Raw genomic sequence first — 26,361 nt, 5'->3', positions numbered from 1 at the left:
GATGGTGGTGCACTACTTCTGAAGGGGTAAACTGACCTCCAAAGGGTTTCAGCTCTGGCTCCAGGTGGACTTCTTTGGTATCCCTCTGCAATACTCGGGTGATACTCTGCTGATGCCCACCTGGTGGCATGGTCCTCCCCTGATCCACTTTTCCAACAGCCTCTGCTCTCACTGCATCCACTGAACGAGGCACTCTGCTTTAGCACACGTCCCATTTCCCCCTGCCTCTTTACCATTTTCTCTTCAGTAATAAGTCCCCATCTGTTCAACCAGCTCCAATTGCCTTCCCTGATGGTTTGGCCAGGATCAAAGCCCCTCTGCCATGCCTCTTAAAGTCCTGTTGGTTCTTCCCTAAATGCCATCTGTTTTACTCACTCCCCCACCTTAGCCTTCCCTTCCTGGATGTTACTAACTCAAGGATGACAGAGCTGCTTTCTCTCAGGCTCTCTCTCTTTGGTTTGAATTAGGTTCAGAGTAAAAGTCCCCTTGGTCATTTCCTTGTTGTCCACAAGTTAATTATTCTCATATATTAAGGCATTCTCCCCAGAATGTATCGGCTGACATACACAAAAAAAGTCTGGAGAAGGTGATAAAATGAAATGTGTAGATTAACTAGGCCATCTAGCCAACAACGGAATGTTTAGTGGAGAAATATTCAGGAAAGATGCTACCTAGAATGAAGCCTAAGATGCTGAGCAGACGGTAGAAAGAAGAGCAGGAGGCCAGGCATGGTAGCTCACGCCTGTAATGTCAGCACTTTGGGAGACTGAGGTGGGCCTGGGAGGCAGAGGCTGCAGTGAGCTGAGATCACACCATTGCACTCCAGCCTGGGCAACAAGAGCAAAACTCCATCAAAAGAAAAGAAATAAAATAAAAGAAAATAAAAGAAACAGCAGGAATCTTAGGACGTCTTTGCTTTATAACTGACAGGGCAGATCTTTCTCAGAAAAGGAGTGGGAGGTAGGGCATTTAGGCACAGAAAGGAGTAGGGCCAATAGCTAGAAATAGCGGAACATGAAGAACTGATGACATTTCAGGGAGAACTGACAGCAATAATAGGCATGGGTCTATCAGTCTCTAGCATCAAAGGATTAAAAGGGTACTCAAAGCATTCAGGTAAAATCCCAACCCACTGTACAAATGAAATAAACATTTCTTCAAGGGGGCGGCATCCCTCTGATCGAACACTTCCAGCAATGAGAAATGCCCAACTTTAGGAAATCAGAATTTTGGAGGTGTATGTGAATGAGGTTCCTTTATTTTCTTTTTTAAAATTTTATTCTTTGTTTCTTTGTTTCTTTTTTTTTTTTTTTTTTTTTTTTGAGACAGGGTCTCACTCTGTTACCCAGGCTGGAGTGCAGTGGTGCAATCTCAGCTCACTGCAACCTCCGCCTCCAGGGGTTCAAGCGATTCTCCTGCCTCAGCCTCCTGAATAGCTGGGATTACAGGAATGCGCCACCATGCCTGACTAATTTTCGTATTTTTAGTAGAGTCAGGGTTTCACCATGTTGGCCAGACTGGTCTTGAACTCCTGGCCTTAGGTGATCGGCCTGCCTCAGCCTTCCAAAGTGCTGGGATTACAGGTGTGAGCCACCACGCCTGGCCCAATTCATTTTCAATTCAACAAATATCTATATTTATATCTAAATAGCTAGTGAGTGCCTACTACGTGCCAGATACTAGACACTGGACTGTAAGTATGAATAGTATAGACATGGCCCCTCCCCTGTGGATCTTATAATGAGGAAGACGAGTACATAAACATGCAAGTAGAACAGGGGAAGTAGAGGGTGCTGCTCAAACACAGGGTGGGGCACTCAACAGAGAGCCCAGCATCTAGATGTCTTCACAAAACAGGCGGTGTCTAGGTTGGGGCTTGCCGAGGAGTTAGCTGAGGGCAGGGTGGAGGGACCCAAGGGAGTAGGAGACTTCTCAGCTTCCAAAGAAGTTAAGAGTGTTGCAAAAAGGTGGAGTCCAGATCTCGAAGGGGAGAGTGGGCTTAAGTCCCGGGGCATGGGAAGCGCCCTCCATCTGCTGCGTTAGGGGAGATGCTGCGGTATCGGTAGTGGTGTGAAGGAGGCCAGGACCTGCGATGGGAAGACGGAGACGGGAAGGCCCTGGTAGCCCAAGGGATGACCAAAAGTGAAGCGCTCCTCTATGACAAGATTGAGACAAAAATAAAGGAATAAAGTTCTGAATGCGGTGGGAGAGTCTCCTCCGTCCTCCCTCACCTTTGCTGGGCAGGAACCAAAGCGGCTTGCCCTCGGTTTGCCCCATCACTGACGGGTGTGGTGGGGGCACAGCTCTTCGCCCTTCTTCTCAGATAGGAAAACTGAGGCCCCGGATCCTGAAGCAGAAATCAAGGTTTTCTCCTCGAAATGGCCTCCCAAGAGGCTGCCCGGGGTCTCACACGATCCTTCGAGGGTCCTGCGGCCTGCCCCACTTCTCTGCCAGCCATCCTCGCCTGGTCGTCTTTGCTATGGAAACGGTCCTCCCGCCCTGCTCCGCGCCTCCGTGTCTTCAGTGCACCCTGGGAAATGCAGTCCCTCTCTGTTTGCCTGCCCGCGGCGTGAGCCCACTCCGCGTCCTTAAAGAACTATAAGTCCCAGAAGGCTGTGTGAAACTCCACCGGTCTCTGGGGGATGTGGTCTTGAAGGATAGACCCAGGAACCAGCGGGCGGGGCCGGAGGGAGAGGGGACGACGCCCCCAATGGGCAGACTCCTGGGCGGGGTCCGGGTCACCATTGGCTACGGCGGCGCGAAGGAGGCGGGGTCAGAGGAATGAAGCGCGGAGCTGTTCGCCGCTCCAGGTGCTGAGTCTGAGGGAGGCTCCGGACCCGAGAGCCGCGAGAGCAGCCGCCGCTGCAGCCGCCGCCAGATCTGCGGCCGGGAGCCCGGGCTGAGGAGCCGGGAGGAGCAGGGTGCGCTGCCGGGCGCTGACCGCCCTCCCGCCCGCCGTCAGAGGTCGGTGCTGCTGAATTCGCTTTTGTTTTCTTGGGGAGGGGGCGAACCGAGGCGTGAGGGGCTCGGGGAGTTGACGGGACGTGTTCTCGCTGCTCTCAGGACCGTGGGTCCCGGACAGTCATAGACTGACTAGGGGCCTCCTGTGGCCCGGCGCCGGAGGTCGGAGCAGCTTGGGTTAGTTTTTGTTTTATCGTGGAGAAGGCTTTTGAGTATGAGGGTCGAGGGCTGGGGGACACCACCCCCAATCTCTCCTGGGAGAGCGAGGAGGCTTGGACCCTCCTTCCCACTGTGCCTGGCGACCGGACTGCTCGGATTACTGAGGACGGGAGGAGGGGGTGTTGTGGGATGAGGGGACTGGAGGCAGGGGGACCCCTCCCCGCAACACTTCGGCTGCTCGAGGTTACAAAGGAGTCTGGTGGTGATGGATGAGATCGCGGACCGCTATCCCCAGCCCAGACCCTCCCAGGGTTATTAAAGAAAGGCGTCTTGGGATGCCGGGAAGACCCTTCCCCAGACCCCTTCCTCCACACTCGCCCCCTCCCTATCCCCCCTCCTCCCCAGGCCCTAGGGTTTTGTAAAGAGGAGGATCGAGGATGTGGACGAGACAGAGGACTCTTACCCCTTCCACTTGGACCCTCCTAGGTTATTGGTGAGGGGTGGAATTGGGATGTGGCAGGGAAAGGCTGGGAGACCCCTCCCCATCCTGCTCGGAGTCGCGGGTGGAGGAAAGCACTGACTCTCGGAATCCCCCGCGCTCGGGCCCGCGCCTAGGGTTGGGTGGCCTGGGTGTGGGAGGTGGTGTAGGGGGATGTAAGAGGAGACGAGGGACCCCTCCCCATCTCTCCCCACCCGGGCCTCATCTCCCAGGCCCTCCCTACCTGGATCCAGGCCTGGGGCTCTAAGTCGAGACGACCCTCACTAGCCCACCACGCCCCGGGGACTGAGCCTCTGGCACCTCAGCTGGGGCCCAACCCCAGATGGGCATGTGCAGAGCGGGACGGGGCGGATCTCCTCTCAAGCACTCAAGAGCTCCAGGTAAATGCTACCCCCAACCTCGTGCCCGCGAATCTTTGGGGGCTGCTCCGCTCCGATGCAGGGCGCACCCCAAACCGAGGCTCGGGGACCTGCTTCTAGGACCCGTGGTGGCTGTTCCCAGGCACGGGGCTTTCGCGCTCGGCCCAGGCATCCTCGAGAGGACAAAGCGGCGGTCGCTGCACTGGCAGGCCTGCGCCGCGGGCTGGGCGGGGGGCGCGGCCTCGGAGGGGGGGCTTCGGGCGCGGCGCGGGCAGCTTCCACAGAAACGTGCTGGGAGCGGGGCGGGAGACAAAGCGCACGGGCTTCTAGCGGGCCAGCGCGAGCCGGGATGGAAAATCCCGAGGGAGGAGGCGGCTGAGCCGGGGCAGGGCACTATGCCCCACATCTTTCTCTTTTCCCATACCCCCTACCCTAAGGCCAGCCAGGCACCCAGGATTCTGTGCACACGATGGTAAACAGGGCCCCTTCGGGGGCCGGTACGGGGGGCGTTCAGGACCTGTGACCTGTGACCACTAGGACAGGGACAGGTGAGGGCTCCACCTTGAGCAAGGGGCCTGGAGTTCACGGGGCATGAGTGAACCAGGATCCAGAGGGACATCCTGACTGGACCCTCCCACGCCCCATCAGCCATGTTAGGTCAAATTTGGTTCTGGGGTGGGGATGTGTTTAAATGTGTGAGGGTTTGCATGGATGATGGTGTGGGTCAGAGTGTGGGTGTGAATGTGTGACCGGTTGAATGTACCCATGTGTGTTTCAGTCTTCATGTGTGTGTGTGTGTGTGTGTGTGTGTGTGTGTATGTAGGTGAACCACTTACTCATTTACTGCTGGACTTGGATGTTGTGGGGGTGGGGAGCAGGGTAGTCACATCTTCAACTCTCAAGCCACAGCAATGGCCTAGGGTCTGAGCGGATGCCCTCAGGGTGAAGGCAGCTTCAGGTTGCTTTGTGCCTAGCCTGCCTGGCCTGCGTAAGGCCCAGTAAGTGGGGAGTTCACAAGTATGTGGAGACTTCTTCAGCCCTTCTGAGGTCTCAGGTCTGACCCTAACATACTCACCAGTGCCCTGTCCTTCCCATTTTATCAGAAGCTTTATCCTACTGTAATAGGCTGCTCCAAAGACCTGAATTCTGCCCCCTCACCACCACCATGTGCTTCCAAGTGAGGCTTAGCAGGGGACTCATCAACAGAGTCACTTATGATGTGGGTGCAAGACTACGTGGCAAGACAACTTTTGCCGCTTTGGCCTCCATGTCTGGAAGGGCATGGCACTGATGTTGCTGGTCAGTCACAGGTGGTGTCTCAGAAATACTAGGTACACTCAGACAAAAAACAAGGGTAACACAGACGTACACTACAAGGTGATAACCCTAGAGGATGAGCATGGCCCTCCCAAACTTGCCCTCCCCAATAAGTTACCCTGATCTCACAGCGCTTGTATAGCAAAGGTACTGTGCAGCTTTGAGATAATCTTCACAGAGATCTACTTCCCATAGGATGAGAGACCAGATGATGGCCAGCAGAACAGCAGAAAGAGCAGGTACCACACAATGTAGCCACCATCTATCTAACCCAGGCTGCCTGGTCCAGTTCCCACAAGTATCCACTCCCAGTGTCCACAGCGACCTCTGCTGGAAAGAGGTTAAACCAGACACAATTTGGCAACTAACACTCCCCCACGGTGTAGAGGCTCAGAGTGGGTGTGAGCGTTGTTAGGTAAAATCACAAACCTTTTTACTGGGGGGCTCCCTCCTACCTTCAGAGTGTCAAGTTGATGTTCTTGTCTGAAGTTCTTTCAAGTTAGTTCAAGCCATGGAATTGCTGCTGTCTTCAGCAATGGAAATGTTTAAAGAGGGCTTGAAGGCCTTTGTTCAAGTTTCTGACCAGTGGAAGGTGGGCATCAAACCCATTTATAAGGATAATGCATGGAAAACACTTACCAAGGTCAAAGAGGTTTAGGCATCTCCTGTCTCTCCCTCTACCTCTACTACTCTCTTCTCCTCTTTTCCTGTTCCACATTTATCCTCTTCTTTCCCTCATTATTAAATTAGTCAATAACATTTTTCAAAAGTAAACCCTCTTTTCCTCAAAAACAATGTAGCCCAGAAAATGAAGGCATCTGGAGGCTATTATCAAATGCAAAAAGCTGCAAATACGGCTCTTCCAGGCCTAATGACAGAAGTGGGGGAGAGAGATGAGACATGCTCAATCCTAAATGCCCATCTGGTGACATGTGTCTCTTCTCCTGGAGTCACTCTGAAGGAATTTCGCACAGTTACAAAATCTTAAGAGCTCCTCAAAGGAAAGAAGGTATTTTAATACCTGGTATTGTTCTTACTTTGGCATCCATGTGATTTGCATTGAACTATGTGACTCAGTATCATAAAGTAAAAATAGGACTTTAATCTCTTCCTTGCCTGTTTGGAAGGTGACTGCATATGGTGTGTTGTGTTCTGCATTGGAGAGTGAAAAGCTAAATTGCCTCATAAATTGAACCACCTGCTTATCCTGATTAGAATGGTGCTTAACATCACCTACAGGCAATAACGTTATTTTATGTTTCTTTTAATTTATACCTGAATCTTTGTCTTGTAAAACATTTCCTCATGCTCATACATTATTACTTTCACTTGAAGTTAATCAAGAATGTTTAATCCTTGTACTGAAGCCAAACAAATTAAATATCAGCAGATTCAGGAAGATGTGGGTGGTGTTTCTGTTCTTTTTGGGCTCAAAAAAAAATTTGGAGTTCATAGAAAAGAAGGAAAAGGCCCTAAGATTTGGTAAATCTTGTGAGCATTTCTGAAAGGCTCCTTAGAAATTTCCAGAAGGGCTGGTCATGTTGAAGAATCTGAACATGCATGCAAGTGGCAGCATGCATGCTGGAAATGAGACTGCAGCCCTGGCATTCCTAAATCACTGCACTAATGCAGCCTTTGGAAAATTTCCCAAGACCCTCCTGTTCCCTGGGGCAGCCGGCTCGATCGCTGTGGAGTAGAGCTGTCCAAGGTTCTGGAGTGCTGGCCTCACCCACCTGGTGGGAAGGGAGGACTTCAGGGTGTGGACTAGAAGCAAGAGCTGAGGGCCATGGCCTCCGAGAGGATTCCCCCAAAGCTGATTACAGAATGGAATAGGAGGAAACAGAGCTGTGGAGGGTATTACTGAATTACTTCGAATGAACTCATCAGCAATCCCTGTTTAAAGAATTACGAGCTAATAAGAGGAGACATTTTCTGACTCAGGCTCTTCACATGTAAGAATGTATTTAATCCTCACAGTCCTATGAGGTAGGTGGTGGCATAATTCCCACTTTCAAGGTGAGGAAACAAAGCTTTGAGGGCGTTCCCAGGGTTGCACAGAAAGGGAAGAGTTTAGGTTCCATCCTGGATCTCAAACTCTGGAAGTTCCTCCTTACCACTGTTTTTCCCTATTGCTATTATAGAAATAAAATTGAACTATTGGATTGTCCTATGTAAGGTTATAACCAAATGCCAGAGGAATAGGATTGGGGGCCAACTAGGATTTAGACACAAATCAGTCTTTTCAAGTTCAGTAAGGATAGTGCCACCTACTTTACATCTTATCCAGGTTTGTTAACTGAACTTGTTTACCAAAGAATGGGGAGAGGGCAGTATAATGACCCTCATGACCAATAGCCCAGGGGTTTCTTTCCAGCGTGGAAAATTTTCATAGGAAGCCAAGCGTAGATGGCAACAAAGTGTTGTCATTGTTTTTCCTTTTTAAGAAAGGAAGGAAAATTTAAAAAAATGAGGAAGCTGTTATTATTTGACAAAGAGTACACATAGAGCCAAAGAAATAGAGCTTATCTTTATTTCCTAGCATCCTGTTACAAAGCTGAAGACACTCTTATTGTTAAGAGATTCCTTCCACCTATTCCCACTCTCAGATTTTCATAGCAAAGCCTCTAACACCTAAATAAAATTTTCACTGTGTGGGCCTCAGCCAATCTCAGGGAAGCATTACATTCCTGTCCTTATGCCACCCAACCAAAGCTCTACCTCCATATGTGGCTGCAAGACTCTAGAAGGTGGGAAGGTTTGGGGTTTGGTGAATTTCAGACCACAAGTCTGGTCCTCCTAAAGTGGCAGTTCCAACTGCTCCAATCTTGCAACATACACAGGGACTGGTTTCTGAGAACTCCCCTTTCAGTTTGGGTGTCTAAAGAGGGTAGAAAGGAATGAACTTACATTTTTTCTCCTCTCCCAGGGCCTCAGTCTGTACAACACTCAGATAGGGGGTTAGCCTTTTAAGAAAAATGCTTCATATCCAGCTGAGTCTCCATTACATTTTGAGTGATTTCTTCCCCTTCCAAGTTGGGGCTTTGCAGAGCTCTGATGAAAGGAGCAAAGGCTGCTGCTGCTTCTTCCGAGGGCACTTGGAAGCCAAGGACCCGGCACCCCGTCTGGGTCTGCTCTGACTCATATGACTGCAGACAGATTTGATTGTTTTCTTATTTAGAGTCATTAATTAACTCTCCTCAGCATCAGAACAGCATGTAATAAGAAGGAGACCATTTGCGGGGGTCTCTAGGCAGCCATGCCTAGGGCTGAGTACCATCTCCTTTGCACACAGGATCAGGAAATGGTTTCTAATCCTGGCTATAACCCTTCAGAAATCTTAGATTGTTAAGATTTTAGGCCAATATGAGAAAGTGCAATTAATTGCTCAGGCGGTTATGATCATTCTGGCAAAAACTGGGAGGCCTAGGAGTCCCTCAAAGGAGGACTGGATTTCCATTCATTCAACAGACGTTTCTTGTGCCTACAGAAATGTGTCAGGCACAGAGCTGGGCACAGGGAACACAACCACAATGTGGGATAAGTCCTTTCTTACAGAAATCTTGAATGGAACAAGGAAACAGGCACAGAAACCCTGAAAGAATGTGTACTGTAAGCAGAAAGAACTTTAGAAATGGGAAGAATCTTAATAATCATAAACCATCATGTATTTTTTAACATGAGGAAAGAGAGTGAGGGAAGTTGAGGGTTGCTCTGGCCACAGCCCTGGTTAGTGGTTCTAAGATGGGGCTTAGAACCCAGATTTTTTAATGCCTAAAGCATGTTCTTTCCACTGTCCTAAACTGTTGCTCTGTTCATTTAATTATGCAAAGGGCACATTTCCATTAATATAGGCTTCTTTGATCCAATACCAATGCAAAACCCAATTTTAAAGTTGAAATAGCCCAGGCACAGTTGCTCATGCCTATAATCCCAACACTTTGGGAGGCTGAGGCGGGAGGCTTGCTTGGGGCCAAGAGTTCAAGACTAGCCTGGGTAACATAGTGAGACCCTGTCTCTATAAAAAATGAAAACATTAGCTAGGCATGGTGGTGAATGCTTGTAGTCCCAACTACTTGGGAGGCTGAGATGGGAGGGTTGCTTGAGCCTGAGAGTTCAAGGCTGCAATGAGCTATGATTATACCACCACATCCTAGCCTGGGCAACAGAGCAAGATTCTAAAATTTTTTTTAATTTAAAAATGTTAAAAATAAAGTTGAAATAGAAACAAATAATAGAAAAAATAGGAAAAGTAGAATGTCCTTCTATATATCTGTTGTCCAATATGGGGCCATAAGCACTTGAAATATATCTAGCAGCAATTAAGATGTGCTGTAAGTATAAAACATACACCAGCTTTCAAAAAATTAGTATAAAAAATAATGTAAAATGTTGCATTAGTAATGGTAATATTGATTACAGGTTAAAATAATATTTTAGATATATTAAGTAAAATATATTTAAATTAATTTCACCTGTTTCTTTTTACTTTTGTAATGTAGCCACTAGAAAATTTATATTATATATGTGGCTTGCATTTATAACTCATATTATATTTCTACTGGGCAGTGTTGTTCTAGACCGCTTCCATTTAGGAGGATATTTTCTTTATAAACTGAGGCATTTAGCAAAGTAGGTCTGCAACCAATTAGCCTGGAATTTGAATCCTGGCTCTGTTATTTGGGCTGTGTAACCTTGAGCAAGTTGTGCGTTTGTTTCCTCACCTGTAGAATGAGGTGATAATAAAGCCTGCCTCCTAGATTTCGAGCTAAATCACTTAGAACAGTGACTGACAGGTCCAGAGTGAGTGTTCACTTAATATTAACTATTGTTATTACTATTGGAGGAAGCTTATGAAGTGTTACAAGATAAGGGCTGGGAGGCCGAGACAGGTGGATCACGAGGTCAGGAGATCAAGACCATTCTGGCTAACACGGTGAAACCCCGTCTCTACTAAAAAATACAAAAAACTAGCCGGGTGAGGTGGTGGGTGCCTGTAGTCCCAGCTACTCGGGAGGCTGAGGCAGGAGAATGGCGTAAACCCAGGAGGCGGAGCTTGCAGTGAGCTGAGATCTGGCCACTGCACTCCATCCTGGGTGACACAGCAAGACTCCGTCTCAAAAAAAAAAAAAAAAGATAAGGGCAACAGGAAGGAGAGCAAGCAGACAATTTTCAGATAAATCAAGCTAAAGATTTATTACTAGTTAAAACGTGATTGAAAACACTTGCTAAGTATGTGGCCCCTATTTTCTGACAGATAATGATGTTGAGGAAAGATTTCAAGCCATTTACATAAGCATACAATGAATAAACAAATTAGCTAACTGCATTATGCACAGGTCTTGACTTCAGCTAATGAGTTGAGGAAGAGGATGATTGTACCAGATGACTCAAGAGCTCTAAGTCTCTTGGACTCCCAGATTCCTCAGGGAATGACAACCTTGTGCTCTGGGAGAAAAATTCTGGACAGGAATCAGACATACCCAAGGTCAAAGCTACTCTGCCACTTACTGGGCTTGGTCAAGACACTGAGTCTCAGTTTTCTCTTCTGTAAAATGGAAGTAGTATCAACTCTCTCGCAGGTTGTAGTGAGGATTAAATTACGTAATACAAATAAAATATCAGGTACATAGTAGGCACTCAACAAATGATAGCTGTGACTAAATGGGATTTCAGGTATTCTTTAATAGAGAACTTTTTGTTCTTTAATATAGAATTTGCAGTTCAGGCCAAGCACAGTGGCTCATGCCTATAATCCCAGCACTTTGAGAGGTCGAAGCGAATGGATTTTTTTAGTCCAGGAGTTCAAGACCAGCCTGGGCAACATGGTGAAACCCTGTCTCTACTAAAAATACAAAAAATTAGCCAGGCACGGTGTGTGCACCTGTAGTCCCAGCTACTAAGGAGGAGGCTGAGGTGGGAGGATCACCTGAGCATGAAAGGTAGAGGCTGCAGTGAGCCAACATTGCACCACTGTACTCCAGCCTGGGCTACTGGAATGAGACCATTTCAAAAAAACAATGAAAAACAAGAGAGAGAATTTGCTGTTCAGAATCTTCAGAGCCTTTCCTACAACTCTACCGTGTCATTCCCTATCCTTATTCAGTCCCTGAGGAGATTGAATGGACAGTTTCACCTGATTAAGTGTGTCTACACCAAAACGTAGGATCTCAGGAACTTTGGGCACACTCTACACAATCTTTCATGTTCTTCTCTGTCTGATTAATGCACATGAGGCTCTTTCCCGGGATAATGAAGCAAGTAGCAAAATGGGCATTGTTCTCTATCATGTTTACTCTGAAGTTCTGACCTCAGTGTTTAGAGCACTTTACATGTAGCTTTGCTTTAAAAAAGAGATAACATAAATATGGAAACCAGAGCCCAGAGCCATTTCTCCCGACCCCTAGGGCAGACCATGGGTCCATTCACTGCGTAGCTCTGAGGGAACACACATTGTTGCTGTTCTCAACCATCGCCTCTTCTTCCAAAAGTTTGCCTTCTGGAGGAAGACGGCCGAAGACATATGTATTAAGCTCAGTGAAGGCTTATGTTAACAGAGCATGTTGAACTGTAAAGAAAATACTGAGATTAGTCCTATAGGAAAAGTGAGGATCCCTTCAAATGTTTTAGCAGGAGAGCAACACAGTTTCTTGACTCAAAGAGTGGTGGGTGAATTGAGGTGGAGGGAGGCTCACCTCTGGTTCTGTTGAGAGGCCCCTGACTTCCAGGTACCAAGTACCAGTGATAAGTTATCTGGGGATAGTCTGGAGTTAATATGCACATTTTCCTACTTATTCTTTCTTTTGTTCATTCAACAAATGCCAAATGATGGATAGCTACAGTGGGGTGTTTTGAGAACCTTCCCCAGGAGGAGACCAAGGTCTGGCTGGGGAGAGGAGAGACGCTCATATGCAGATTGAACCAAGGAACAGGGGCTGGAGTAACCATAGGAGGCCTGATTAAGGCAGGTTGGCTATGGCAGTGGAAAAGCTATGGATGCCAACCAAACTTGAGTCTGAATCACACTTTTACCACCAAATGTGTGGCCTTGGGCAAGTGCTTTAACCTTTCCAAACTTCCTCTTTCTCCTCTGGGGCAATAAAACTAACTTTTCCTGGGCTGCCATGGAAATTACATGGCAATATATATGAAAATGGTTAGAGACAATACTAACCCTCGTTCAAGTGTTTACAGTGGGTCAGGCATTGTGCTCAGCAACACATATGTGTAAAAGAATACCATTATTATCCCTACTTTATAGCTGAGGAAAGCAATGCTCAGGGACTTTAAGTAACTTGCTCAAGGTCATGCAGATAGTAAGAGGACCAGGACCCCAACCCAGGCAATCTGACTGCAGAGCCTGTTCTTAACCCCTGAGATCACTGCTTCTCTGGTTCAAGATCAGCAAGAACCCAATAACTATTATTTTGAAGGAGAGAGAGGTGATTTGTGGGTCAGCTTGTGGAGAAGTCTTATGCTTGGTCTTCAAGCATGGGTACAATATGGAGAATCTCTGAGGGGTGAGTGGGATGGGGAAGGAAGGCAAGGGAAAGTTGTGATCAAATGAAGAGGGGTAGGAATGAGAATGCTATGTTCTGGGAGCACTGAAACGGAGAAGTTTCCACATGAAATAGATGTTTGGAAGGAAGAGTTGAGAAAGCCTTGAATGTCAGACTAACAAGTGTTAGAGAATCAAAAAAGTTCATAGGCAAAGAAAGGGATATGAAATCTGAAGCCTTCAGTTTGAGGCATCTCACTGAATCTGGGTAATTTGTGGCAGTGTTGAGTGTGCTCACCAAGTATCTGAAAGCCAGAGCTTCTGGAGGGTATTGCCAGGTAGCACCACAGTCGAGCATTCCTACCAGTACTATTTAGTTTTCAAAGAATTTACATGGTCTTTTCTCTCATTTGGTCTTCACAAAAGCCCTGGGCAGGTGAAGGGTAGCAGGTCTGCCACAAGGATTCCTGCCTGTGTCAAGTTGCAGGCAGGAAAGTCTGCCACGAAGCACAGATGCCAAGAACAGCTGCAGTGCCCAAACCTAAGCACAAAGCTTAGAAGAGGCTTTCTCTGTGAGGGAAGAGAGAAGATTTGCTCCCTGTGCTCTGGGAGGCAGGAAATAGTATCCTTTGGTTCATGATTCCCAGTGACACCCCTGAGCAGCTGCCTCCCAAGGTGGCTGCTGGGAGGGCCTGAGTTGGGGTCACTGCAAATTCCACAGCCCTTTTTGGTTGCAGCACCATCAGTCACCTGCTCCCATGCAAACAGCTTGTCTCACAAAAGATTTTTTTAGACCTGCCATCTTGAATTCATTCTGCTTATTTCTCTGTAGGCTGCAGGGGCTGAAAACCAAACCCCATCCTTCTTAGGCTGGTTAGAAGGAAAATCTGTCTTTTCTAATGGCTGCAGTCGCACTCTGCGCCAGATTTCTCTCCATGGCTATGCTTCTAATGACAATGGAAAACAAAGGCAGGAAGGGAGAGGGGCACAGATGCAGCACTTCTTCCAAGAGGCACCAGCAGTTCTGTGGAGGATGCAAGGCAGTGAGGAGGTAACTTTCACAGCTATGAGAGAGTCTCTTGATGAGTAAAGAGTTTTGATGTGCCCGATGATAGAGGATGAAAGAGATCACTGTGTTTTGTTTGAAAAGTCATGCTAGAATTCCAGATGCTCTCCACAGTTCTGGAAGGGTGAATACAAGGGTGGGAAAGGCCACAACAATTTTGACAAGTTGTCCAGGGATAAGACCTTAGTGATTATAAACATATAACTAATGAGAAATGACAAACACCTGGAAATGAAATGTTAAGGCTCATCTGGCCATTGACCCCAGTAACAATGTGTGTCAGCACATGCTGAACTCAACAGGGTTGAATGGTGACTTCTGGAAAATAAAATCAAGTTGGAAAATCAGAATGATAATAATACAGGCACAGATGTTTGGAATGGCTGTGCATCCGAAAGTAGGGCTGTTTGGTTACGTCAGAGCAACTTCATCAGCCAGGACCAAGTGTTCACGCCTTGCTCACACACCTGGTTCCTACTCTGGGTTGAACCCTGTGCCAGACATTGGAGAGATGGAAGTGAATGAGACACAGTCCCTGTCCTCAGGGAGGTAGTCAATTCTAAAACAGAACAAGAGATGCAGTGTAGAAAATGTACAAACGAACATGGCCACTTCATGAAGTTCCCTTCTAGGTGCTTCCTCATGCCTCTGAAATTAATGTAGCCCAACAGGTGAGGCAAGTTGGGATCTTATAAATACTGCCAACCTTATCTCACATCAGGTCTATGCAGACCTGGTATGTGGAACCTGAGGTAGCAGAGTAAAGGCAAAGGAGGTAAAGGCTGGTGTATTTCAGAAGCTTGTATACAGTCAGTGAGGATGATTTGCCTTTGTATTCTTTATTTGAAAGACAAGCTCTTGAGACCCTTTGCCTGCAATTAGAGCATGCTGTCACAAGGGGCACCATGAATTAGTGTGGTCCAGGCAGCCATGTGTCCCACAGGCATGGTATGCTGAGCAAAGTACAGTTTTTCCATTGTTAACCTTCAGAAGAATATAATTTTAAATTAATTGACTATAATGGGATTGCACATTTAATAAGATCAAGCCATAGTAACCTATATGTAGTGAGTGGAGGGTTGTGAATTCATCAACATTCATTTAACAAAATCCATTGTGTGCCTACTACTATGTACAGAGAAAAGCACAAAGTCCCTGCTTGGTACTCAAGTCCTAGAAGGAAGACAGAGATAGATAATTACAGTGCAGTGAGATAAGTGGTAATATGGAAGGAGGAGCAGAGAGCACTGGGAACATGGAGGAGTGAATAATTCTACCGGGGAAACACACACCACACACACACATGCACACTGTTGTGTGTTGGGTCCAGACAGTAGCACCTGAGTCAGAGGGTTTATATCAACACACACAGAAGGGGAAAAGCCAATGTATTGGAATCCTTTTAGATGCTATAAGGGATTCAGATTGTTCTATTGCATGAACTTGGACATATCACCTCTGTCTCTTGACCTCAGTTTCCTAATCTGGTGCTCTGAGGGTTTGGCAGTGGCTATCTTGACTATGTGGGTAGAGCAGCATGGAGGTTAGAGTAATGACTTTGATCTCCAGTGACCAAGCCTGGGATTGTCCTTGCCCTGAGACCTCCTCAGCACTTGTATGTTGGGACCCTAGTGATGCCACCACTTGATTCCAGCTGAAATGTTCCAAGGAATCATAGAGGATAAGCTAAGATTCTGGTTCCAGAGGAACTTGGTGTTTGTGGGGTACAGACTTTGGTGTAGAGTGGAAATGGTCTAGATCTCCTGAGGTGCCATTGGCTTCACCACCCTCCCCAGTAGCCAGGCTGGCCCTGCCATAGCACTGACCGCTGCACACACTGCCTGCCCCCTTCTCCCCAGTGGTCTTCTGACCTGTGGCCTGTCCCTGAGGCCACTGTTGGGAAAGCCTTGTCCTGGTCAGGCAGAGGATCGCTGACAGCAGGCCAGTCCCACTCCTGCCCCTCCGGCCCCCCAGAAGATGAGGCCCTTCTTGGCCTGGGACTCCCTCTGGAGAACTTGGGCCCTGGCAGGATGTCCCTCCCACCCCAGCCAGCCCCCACCCTGCCTTTCCCAGGCCCCAGCCCTCCCTGTCTGTGGCCCTCAGCAGAACAGGCACCTCTGTGTTAGGGGATACAGAGGAGCAACCAACTTGAGTAAATGAAAAAAAAAAAAAAATGCCAGTGTTTAATTTTAAACAAACCATTTAAAGCTGCTAATTGCCCTATAGAGAGTTTTAATATGCAATATATTAGAGCAATACCTGGTTAAGAGAGCAGACAAATGGAGGCGCTGAAAAAGCCCTCACTGAAATTCCATTTACAAGTCTTTAAAAGGACTTTTTAGGTGAATGCCCAGGAAACAATTTGTATGCCCAGGAAATTTCACAGCTGAGACCAATAGGCCTTTACCCACCTGTCTAGGCCAGGGCCAGCTCAAGTCCCCTTCCCCCAACCTACCCTCACTCTGGTCCCTCAGCCCTAGAACCCTCTCTCTGCAGAGTTCATCCCTACCAGCAGGGACCAGATCTGCTCAGGCTGCCTTTCTCAAACAAGGGCCAGTGGAGCCAGAAAGAAGGGCTTCCAAACACAGGTGGTAGTGATGACACTTTCTGCCACGCCTCCTACCCACCATTGCCAAACACACACACCCTGTGGCCTGGACAATCCCTTCATCTTGCAGGAAGCACTGGGGCACCTCCCAGGAGTGGCCTGCCACTCTCCTGCTCCAGGCCTGCAGGACTCCCTTCCTGGAGCTAGCAAACAAAGAAAAACCAACATAGGGCCTTTAAAACCACTCTGCAGAGGATGTCGCCTCCACCAAAGATGAGAAGGGCAGGCTGAGATAAGCAGAGCTGCTTAGAAACCGAACACAGAGTCAAATTAAAACATTCATTGGAGGCAATAGAACGCGGATCAGTGGAGTGAGAAACAAGATGTCTCCCTTCCAAATCACTGCAAAAGAGAAAAGAAATCATCAGCTATGGCTCAAAAGTCAGAAAAGAAAGGAAATGCAGAAAACATAAAACAGATGACAGGGGGCCACCTGGAATGGTTATGACGATAAATCTAAGCATTTAACATTCCCTTGTAAGAAGACAAAGGTTCTAGATTAAATTAATACAGGAGACCCACCTAAAATTAAATGGCTCCAGGGTAGGCAAAGCCATCCCAGGTAAATGCAAACAAAAGAAAAAGCGTGAGTGGCTATATCAGACAAAGCACAATTTAAGGCAATAAGCAGTGTCAAGTAGGATAAAAAGGGTAATTTTATATTCATAGGAGCAATTGTGAAAGCATAACTGTTCTGAACATTTGTACACTGAGTACTTTAGCATCGAAATACATGAGGCAAAATTTGTTACCGTTAGAAATACAAGAAGCTGGCCAAATGACAGTTGTGGGCATAAATTTACATTCTTCTCTCAGTACCTGACCTCAAATAACCAAAACATATATGACAACAGAAAGGAGTAATATAATGAAAATTTAATTAAAAGGTGGGTACTGAACTTTGTACCAGTCTGAATGATGCTTGCCATGTTTTAAAAGCCATAAATTGATGCCTGTGACATGTGTTAAATTTAGTACACATTTATGTATACAACATAATTATAATAGCAGTTTTCAAAATCCTAAACCACTGAAAAGCCACTGAAAGAAAATAGACCAAAATGTTAACATATGGTATGTTTAGAAAGGTTGAAATTTAGGCATTTTTAATTTTTCTTTTTTTCACCTTTTCTTCCCGTGTTCTTTAATGATCAAATAAGATTCCATGACCTAAAAAAAAAAAAAAAAAAAAAAAAAAAAAAAAGAGAAAAAAAAGAGTAAGACTCATTCTCATAGCACAGGGTTTAGAATTTCCAAGATCTGAGACCATATATTCATGGGGTTTGGGTAAAATCTAGCAAGCAAGGGCAGCAGACAGGAATCCCAGCAGGCCCCACACAGCCTGGGTTTCTTTGCTCCTCCAGGTCCTCCTAGGTCATTGCCTACTTGAAATCCTTTGTTTTCCCCAGGGCACTGCATTCTCCTAACTCAGTTCCCACTCCTCCTGTCTCGTAGCTAAAACGTGGTTGCCCCAAGACATAGCCCGGTCTCCTTGCATACCCCATCTGCCGTGCCCTGGTGACTTCACCCACTCTTGTACAGGGATATAGCTCCCCATTATGTGCTATGGACTCCTGAATTCATCTCTAGCCCAAAACTCAACACAGAACATCAAGGGTGTACATCAGCCTGCTGACTGGACATCACTCCCTACATGTGGGGAAGGAATGGTAGATGCAGGTAGATGTGCCTGCAGTCAGTCCCTGTGAGCACATGAGGGTGGGGCAAAAGGATTGAGTGTGAGGCAGGGATGCCACAGAGGCTGGTGATGAGAGCATTTAAACATCCACAGTCAGATGTAGTAGAAGGTTCTTACGAAAGAATCAGAATAAATCATCACCTTGGGTACGGCCTACTCTATGCCATCCCAAAATAAAACCAATGGCTCTCTCTGACTTACATGATTATGAACTGTGCTTATTGCAGTAATCAAGAAAAGCAACAGCTGAGAAGGGAGGCTCATGCCCGTAATCCCAGCACTTTAGGAGGCCAAGGCAGGAGAGTCATTTGAGCCTGAGAGTTCAAGACCAACCTGGGCAACATAGTGAGACTTCATCTCTACCAGAACCAAAAACATCAGCTGAGCATGGTGGCACACACCTGTAGTCCCAGCTGCTCTGGAGACTGAGATGAGAGGATCACTTGAGCCTGGGAGATTGAAACTATAGTGAGCCATGATCGCACCACTGCACTTCAGCCTGGGCGACCCTGTCTCGGAAAAAGAGAAAAAAGAAAAGAAAAACAAAGGCAAATTTTTAAAACCAGACCCAGGCTGCCCTAGCACTTGGAATACTCACTTTGGACCCCTCAGATTTTCTTCTGCCCACCTCATACATCTAGCTGCCAGACAGACTCTGCTCCCCCACTGAGATTTGTTGGTCAGTGGTTTCTGGTCTGTTCTCCTTACTTCTCAGGGCAGAGCAGAAAGTCTGTAAGTTCCCTGAAGTTTTTAATCTAGCAGTAAAACAAGTAAGGATGAGATGAGGTTCTTAGCCCACTGATGTGGTATGTTAATTTAAAGGCTTTTATAACTACAAGGTACTGTCTCTTTTGAAAAAGACAAAAATAAACTTAAGTACTTTTTATAAACATATATTCTTATCAATTTCAGCTCTAAGTGCATATTCTCATTGGAAAGTAAATTACTTTAAGAGAGCTTTCTAAAATTATTACATATAATTTCTCTTATATAAGAATCCTAGGTTTGGATTGCTATCCAGTTACCATTTTATTTTAAAAGACAAACATGCATGAGACCACTCTGGAAAGATGGTTCCATGAAACGCTGCAGCTCTCTGGCTTTGGAGACGGAAGTGAGTCCTCTAACGAGTCACATAACTTTTATAATTTGCAATCTCCTCTTTTCAAAAGTGAAGAAAATAATACCTACCATAAAGGATTATTGTAAAGAAAATCCTGTTTCTTTTTTTTTTTCTTTTCTTTTCTTTTTTTTTTCTTGTGAGACAGAGTCTCACTGTGCCACCCAGGCCGGAGTGCAGTGGCACAATCTCAGCTCAGTGCATCTCTGCCTTCTGGGTTTAAGTCATTCTCATGCCTCAGCCTCCCAAGTAGTTGAGATTACAGGCCTGCACCACCACACCCAGCTAATTTTTGGTTTTTGGGTTTTTTTTTTTTTTCTTTTTTTTTGGAGACAGCATCTTGCTCTGTTGCCCAGGCTGGAGTACAGTGGTACAATCTCAGCTCACTGCAACCTCCACCTGCCGGGTTGAAGTCATTCTCCTGCCCCAGCCTCCCAAGTAGCTGGGATTACAGGTACCCACCACTATGCCTGGCTAATTTTTGTATTTTTAGTAGAGAAAAGTTTTCATCTTGTTGACCAGGCTGGTCTCGAACTCCTGACCTCAAGTGATCTGCCTGCCTTGGCCTCCCAAAGTGTTGGGATTACAGTGTGAGCCACCACACCTGGCCAAAATCCTGTTTCTTAAGTGTCTAGTACAGTCTTGCAGTACAAGCTCAGTAAACATAGCAGTTATTATTCTCATGTCAAACAGTGGTTTTCAGGCTCCCCACTCCTGCCCCATGTGCATTATAAATGGGAGTCCATGTGGGAAAAAACCTAGGTCTGATACAATTGCCAGCAGGACAGCTTTAACTCCACATCCCTTCTCCTCTCACTCAAGAAACATCAGAAGGCACTGATTCTGACTGCAACTGAAGCTAATACAGAAAAAGTCCCTAGACTCTTTACTTTTATTTTTAAGTAAATTAGTCCTGGACCTTATTGTCTTATCATTAGTAACAAATTAAAGGGCATGCACTAATGTCTACAAGACAAGTTCCAATTATCTGAGAGCCTGTTTTCTCAGAACCAGGCATGTCATCACTTCCCTGGGAGTCGGCAGCCCCCTTTATTATGTGAGACTTGGTGGCCTAGCTCCTTGCCTCAGTTATAATCTCAAGTAACTGAAAATCTAAGGCCACATTTTCTTACTCCCTCAGTCCCTGTCTTCCCACTGGTATGGTGCCTTGCCTTTAGCCAACAGTTCCTAAATGTTTCATAAAGAAATATATCTGAATTCTGCCCCCACTCCCGGCACAGGGACTAGCGAATATGCATTATGGGCCAAAATCAGGTCAGATGACCTGGCTTCCAGCAACAATGTGCACAGAAGGCAAATGATTCAATAGTGCATGTCTATCCACTTGACACGACATTCTGCAGCCACTGGAAATGATGCTCTCGAAGACTCAAAGGCCACGTGGAGATGGATCTAACATTAATTGAATAAATAGACCATAAAGAGAGTGTCCCGGTTCAGCCATCACATGCATGAATCCAGGCAGAAGAGGAAGGCCAAACAGGATTTGTTGCTATGAGAGGGGCGTGATTCTGCATGATGTGTTTCCAAATTCTCTTCCATGTTTTTTGGCTTTTATAATGAACAGTGGGGTGATGGGGCAGTGGGAGGGAGAAGGCCCCAAGACTTGAAATTAGCTCAGGGCTTCTTCATAGGCACGTAGCCAAACTCAGCGGGCTGAACTCAGAATGAAGGGTAAGGAGCCAGACCAGGGGAAAGGATGGGTAAGCTAGAGTCCATTTAGGGATGAAATGTGGACTTGACCCAAAATAGCCGTCATGCTCAGCCTCGGAGTCTAAATTAATCCTCCTCTTAGTTTATTGACATCTATGAAATTGATTCTCACAACAGAATCACAACCCCTGGCCCTAGCATTGCAGTCGATAAAGCATGACTGGGGAGGAGGTAGGAAGCATCTGCACCCAATATTCACAGAGGGGCACCATGGTGGGCTTTTCTAAGGCCTGTGTGTTATCCTATGCATTACTAGGGAGAAAGAGAAACTTTGGTGGAGGGAGGGGGCGTAGAGGGGAGATGGGAGTATGTTAGTGGCTGGGGGAGGCAGGGCAGCTTTTGCTGCTGTCAGGTCAAAGCTGACCTTGGGTACCACCTCCTCTACACTCATGCTGGAAGCCTGGACCCACTTTAATTGAATGAGCTCCTAACCCCACTCCAACCCCACCCTGCAGATTTGGGGGGTAACAGGTGCAGCAGCAGAAGGGCCTGGATGTCTTGCTCCAGAGGGGACTCTTCATCCTAAACTTTCTAAGAGGGGAGTGGGTTTATCCCTTTGTCTTGAGTCTGGACTTCAAAGGGCAGGAGGTAAATAGCAGAACTGGTCTCAGGGAGAAAAGGGCTTTCCAGGAAGTCATGCTGGGAATTGAAACATCTAACCCCTTCCCTTCCTTGCTGCTGACCCAGACTTCACTACCCTCTCCTAAGAAAGGACACAATGCTTGGTCCCAGGAACAGGTCCCTCCCTTCATCCTCAAGTCCTTCATTTTGAAAAGCACAGAGAAGGGCACAGCCCAAAGGGCTCATACTCATTGCTGACAAGAGTAACTAGGACAGGCCAGTATCAGCCCTGGGCTACACAGCCCCACCTCTCCCCAGCTGGGCTGCAACTGATCATGCTACCCGGCAGGAGTAAGGACCTGTGGTGCCCATTGCATGCACCCCAAGCTCCTTTTTTCTCCCCCAAGCTCTTGCTGAGAGCAGAAACAATTATCCTCCTGGAATCAATACAGGAGCCTTGAAGCCCTGTGCCCCCAAACCTACCCAGATCCCTCTCAGGAAATCCAGCCCAGCCCCAACGTTTCCAGAGTAGTCAGAGCGCCCTGATCACTGGGCACAGAGACTAACTGAGATTTTCAGAACAACCCTTCTCAAGCACAGAGCACTAACCAGCCCTCATGGAGCACTGACTGTTGCCTGGCTCTGGCAGCCCCTATTACACCGAGCTTTACAGGATCTGGCAGACAGCTAGACTGGAATGGAGCCCACTGTATCCAGCAAGAAAGCAGGCAGGCCTTGGCTTTGCCCACAATGGAGCCTAGACCACTAGCAATCCATCCCTGGGGCTTCCATGCACCCCACCTCAGGGTACCTGGTAGACTGGGGCCAACTCTGAGTCTATAACCCTGCAATGGCCTAGCCCATAGCCCATGTCTGCCCTGTCTATGGCACCCAATGTATAGCCAGAAGAGAGGGGTTATCTCCTACAGGGCAGCCAGATATAATTACATCACTGAGATTGACTTTCCTCTGGCTTGACTAGGCTGACCTGCTCTGACCACAGTCACCATTGTCTGCTGGGATTTTTTTATGTGACCATATTTCCTAGACAGCAGAACCCAACTGGGCCTGGTCTCCTCTGGGCTCTCCACACACACTGCTGTGCATGACCATCTGTGTCCAGGTCTGCCTCCCTTCTCTAGGGCAGGGACCAAGTGTGACCTCCTCCAGCCCCTAGTTCAGGTATCAATGGAGGGTTCTGTGATGTGGGGACCTTAGGGACTGTCTCTTGCAAACCTCCCAAGCTCACTTTTTCTCTTTCTTTGTCAGATATGGAAAAGAAGGGGTTAGATATTCCAGTTCCCAGCATGACTTCCTGGGAAGCCCTTTTCTCTCTGTGACCAGTTCTGCTATTTACCTCCTATGTTTTGAAGTCCGGACTCAAGACAGTATGAGAACAAAGGGATAAACCCACCCTCCCCTTCGAAAATCCAGGATGAGGAGTCCCTTCTGGAGCAAGCTGCCCAGGCCCTTCTGCTGCTGCTCCTGCTCCCCGCAAATCTGCAGAATGGGGTGGGAGCAGGGTGAAGGATGCATTCAATTTGTAAACCAGGGTGGAGTGGCTGTTTGAGGCAGCCTGTGTTTCTCCTCTGTTCAAAGCATTGCCTCTGGCACACTAGTCAAGGATTTGTCCTACTCTTTCTGATCATACACTGTTTATTGCCCTCTGCTTCCTAATGTCTTTTTTACCATGGCCAGATCTTCTTGGGAGATGCTCACAGGGCCTTTGAGCTGGAAAATCTTGGGCCGTTAGCCACTGTAAGTGAAGTCAAGTGAGTTTGTCTCCACGACGTTTATTTCCCTGATCCAAGGATGAGGCCTTGGCCTACTCACATACTCCAAAGCAACATAGAAATTGGGCGTGGATGAAGGTGGACATAGCTCATGGGAAGTCTAGGACTCCGACAGAGGCACAGGAAGATGCTTCCCTGTGGGTAGATCCACTAAGTGGCATGGGACCCTCCCCTCTCTGAAGTCTTCATCGTTCCTTTGCATTTCTGGGTCTCAAGCACAGGGAACAAGGGACTGGATCCTCAGGTGAACCTGTCTTGTATCTGCCCCCGCTTGCAAAGCTCCTCCCGTCCCCTCTGTCCTGCCCACTCCCTTCTTCCTTCCTTTCTCTGATTCGATGTCTCAGCTCCCACATTTGGAGGTGACTGCTCACAATGCATCAGCACCCCCCCAGTCATTTTTAACTCCCCATCCCACTCCTGTGACCCAAATGTTAGATGTTACACAGATCTCAACCCAGAATCATCCTGTTGACTTCTGCCCATAGCACTAGGGTTGTGCTGTCCAGTATGGGAGCCTCTAGCAACGTGTAACTATTTAAATAAAAATAAATAAGATTAAATTAAAAATTCAGTTTCTCAGTCACCCAAGCCACATTTCAAGTACTTGATAACCATGTGTGGCTACAGGCTACCATATTTGACAATGTCGAAACAAAACATTTCCATCATTGCAGAAAGTTCTATTGGACAGTTGCTACCAGAGCCTCCAGATACCTTAGGGTCCCAATTCTTTCACTAAATGCATTCACTATTCCTCCCAGTTCTTCTTGCAGTCTGGCAAGTCTGACGATACAGAAAAGTGGAAAGATCATCTTTGAAATCAGATAGACCTTAGTTTAAGGCTGGGCATGGTGGCTCATGCCTTAATCCCAGCACTTTGGGAGGCTGAGGCAGGTGGATCACTTGAGGTCAGGAGTTTGAGACAAGCCTGGCCAACATGGTGGAACCCTGTCTCTACTGAAAATACAAAAATTAGCCAGGCATGGTGGCACACTCCTGTAATCCCAGCTACTTGGGAGGCTGAGGCAGGAGAATCGCCTGAGCCCTGGAGGTGGAGGTTGCAGTGAGCTGAGATCTCACCACTGCACTCCAGCCTGGGTAACAGAGCAAAACTCTGTCTCAAAAAAACAAAAACAAAAACAAAAACAAAAACAAAAACAAAACAAAACAAAAAAACTCTGATTTTATTTATTTATATTTTAAATCTCTAATTTAAAATAGGCTGTTGAGTGGACCTAGGAAGCCTTAGCCTCCTCGTCTGTGAAATGGGAATAACCATATTGACCTACGTGGATTGATGGGAGGGTTAAATGAGTAAATTTACAGTAGCTGGCAGAAAGAAGCACTCCACAAATGAGGTTATTATTGTTCTTGTTATTAATAAAAAGTTGAAGAGCCCAGTGTGAGGCTGAGTCCGTATGAAATATTTACAAGTGTACACACAGTCAGGGTTGGAAAATGAGTGCAGTAACAGAAACAGCAATGACGAATGTACATCTATCCCTTGGCCTCTTGGGGATATTTCTATTTTGGGTGCTATTTCCACACCATATTGATTTTAAATCAATTGTTAAGAGCTTTTCATTGTTTCACAGTTTTCAGAAGCATGTCTCTCCCTCAGATATTCAGTAGCTCCCCCTGGCAACTTTCATCAACGAGTCACTTGTATGGAGGCCAAGCAGTAGGGACAAGCTAGTAGGTCAGCCAGGAGTCAGCTCCAGGCTGCTGTGGGGAGACCCACAGAAGCTTCTTGACATAGTCATGAACTGGTTGTCAGTGTGACCAGGGTCAGCCAGCTCACCACTCTTTGTTTCCTCTTCTTCCAGTCTCCAGTCCCCAAAATGACATAATAAATGGGGTTGTCAAAGATCAAATAAGGTTATTGAATCAACATTCATTTCCTTGTGGGTACACCTGTGTCTGACATCCGTGGGGCTTGGTTCTGCATTAAGCCTTAGTAGATTCTCTCTTCTAATGTTGACTAGATACCTGATCATATAAATGTTCTATTTAGAACTATGCTATGCATCTTACAAAAGTGGAACAGGATTATTGATACTGGAGTGGATAAGATGGTCTAAAATAGAGCCTCTATTTTATTTTCACCTTTGTTGTGTCTTAAGTCTGAGGTTTATTTTCCTTGAGGAAAATCTAGCCCATCATCAGCACTAGGGATCCCTGCTTCTTTTTAAGCAAATCCACTGTCAGTTCTCCCTTAGCATCCTCCACATGGAAGCCTCTGTGCTGGGGGTACCTTGTTACTTCAGAGACACACATGTGATTGACTTCCCTGCAGCAGAGTACAAGGGAGGAGGGCTGGCAAACCCAGGTGTCCTTCCTTCTGGGTGGCACACCTCTCCCTCTCTTTCAGCAGAGAGGGCTTGTTCTCCAGATCCTCACCACCCAGCCCCAGCCTGGGCTGGGCCAAGGCCAGATATCTTGCTGAGTATCCCACCAGCCTTCCAGCCTGTAGGTTCATGCATCCTCATTGCCTCACAGTGCTAACAACAATCTGAAGAGCTTAGGGTCAGCATTGATGCATCCCATGGGGCTGCCACCTTCCTGCCCCTGTCACCACAGCCTCCTTGGTTTCTGCCCATCCTTCTTCTGACTCTGGCTCCTTAGGGCCTCCCCCTTGTCCTCATGACATCCAATAGAGTTTGCCTCCCGTGGCTGTCACTCTGCAGAAGCCAAAGACCCTCTCCAAGAGATGAGGAAGCTAGGCTCCTTCGCTCCCTCCCACTGATTATTCATGTGGAACTTTGGAACCATCCAGCTGGAGGAGACCCTCTTGGCATGCAAGCCTCTTGGCCCCCCCTTCACCCACCCCAAGCAGTCTATTTCTTTTGAATAGGAAAGATTCTCCCTCACCAGTTCCAGCCTTGACTTCAGAGCACCTCCAGAGACATCCATGCAGTTCCCTTTTGATTTCCCATATGCACAGAATTGACAATAAAAGGTCTAAAGCCATAGATTCTAATTCTGGCCCT

The 26,361-nt window shown here is 47.0% G+C and overlaps 1 protein-coding gene across 4 annotated transcripts in view; it reads left to right on the top strand.

The window, feature by feature from the left end:
• Positions 1-2,809: 2,809 nt before the first annotated feature.
• The window catches only part of LOC105491376 (sphingomyelin phosphodiesterase 3), a 91,980-nt gene continuing 68,428 nt past the window's right edge, over positions 2,810-26,361 (top strand). The window contains exon 1 of one of the 4 annotated variants that reach the window (XM_011757723.3): positions 2,810-2,964. The gene's annotated coding sequence lies outside the window, so the exon portion shown is untranslated. The remainder of the gene's footprint in view (positions 2,965-26,361) is intronic. The other 3 variants (XM_071084791.1, XM_011757725.3, XM_011757728.3) reach the window with 3 other exon arrangements.

This window comes from Macaca nemestrina, chromosome 18 (assembly GCF_043159975.1).
Source record: "Macaca nemestrina isolate mMacNem1 chromosome 18, mMacNem.hap1, whole genome shotgun sequence".
Taxonomy (NCBI): domain Eukaryota; kingdom Metazoa; phylum Chordata; class Mammalia; order Primates; family Cercopithecidae; genus Macaca; species Macaca nemestrina.
The sequence above is the reverse complement of the archived record's forward strand: the minus strand, read 5'-3'. Positions and strand labels throughout refer to the sequence as shown.